Below are 1,155 nucleotides of genomic sequence, written 5' to 3' on the forward strand. Positions count from 1 at the left end.
CAATGACGCCGGGCGGCCGTTCGGCAATACCGAAGTTCAGTGTAACAAAGGAAAAATCTCAATCACTCAAAATGCTCTGATAAACTGTTTAAAAAATTATTTCACATCCCAAAATCACTTGCACTGAGTCCCGCACTTTGTATTTTCAATGTTCACAGGCGGCGCCGGGTTTCTGCACTCACTAGGATCCCGATGTCAACGGATTTTCACTACACGACACGCGACCGACCGTTCCACGCACTGCCGCCGAACGACTGACTCCCCACTCAAAATGGCGGGGTGGGAGGCGGCGCTAGAGTGGGGGGTCGCCAGCGATTTCTGGCGCTTACATTTGAATGCCCGTCGAGTCGTTTGATCTTTTTTCTTTCAAATTGACATGAAAAAAATGAACAATGGGTATATGATTATTTCAATAAGAGAGATTCTGACCCAGTATTGACTATTTTTTCATAAATCAAGTAATTAAAGTGAAACTCTTTCCACGTCACCCAAGAGGTAGAGTCCTTGACGCGTTTTTTTTTAAGTGGTATCCCCTATAGGCCTAATCCACTAAGTCAATGGGTGGGAAAATGTTATAATTTAAAAACCTGGAATCAAAAAAGTACCATGACATTTATTAATAATAAATAATAATGAATTAACAATAAATTCATCAATTTGGATGGATATTCTAGCTGCATTGTCGATGTCGAATCATCTCAGCAACACTGATTTGGGAGAAATATTGAACGATGATGGAAGATTCGAGGAAGTTGTCAATGACATAAAACAGGTGAATTATTTAATCGATGACAATAAATGGATAATAAGGCGGTTGACTCATTATTTTCTTGTCTTATTATTAGATATGCGACTTACTAACTTTTGGTGAGGTTTCCTAGTTTAAAGAATTGGAATCTGAAAAGGAAGTTCTGATCGCTGGAAATAGAGAAATCTGAAAATAAAAAAGCATTACATGAACTGTCTGAAAAAAAGGCTGTGAGCTGCTGCGGAAATTGAAGAAGAATCGGGAGTAATTATTTAAGCAATTATATAAACAATTATTAAATGATAAATGTGATTTTTATTTGTATTCTCCTTCGTGCCCAGAAAATAGCGGAGAAATTCGGATCGGGAGATACAGAAGTCGATGAATTCCTGGATCAATTCTTGACC

This window comes from Fopius arisanus, unplaced genomic scaffold, assembly GCF_000806365.1.
Source record: "Fopius arisanus strain USDA-PBARC FA_bdor unplaced genomic scaffold, ASM80636v1 scaffold00002, whole genome shotgun sequence".
Taxonomy (NCBI): Eukaryota; Metazoa; Arthropoda; class Insecta; order Hymenoptera; family Braconidae; genus Fopius; species Fopius arisanus.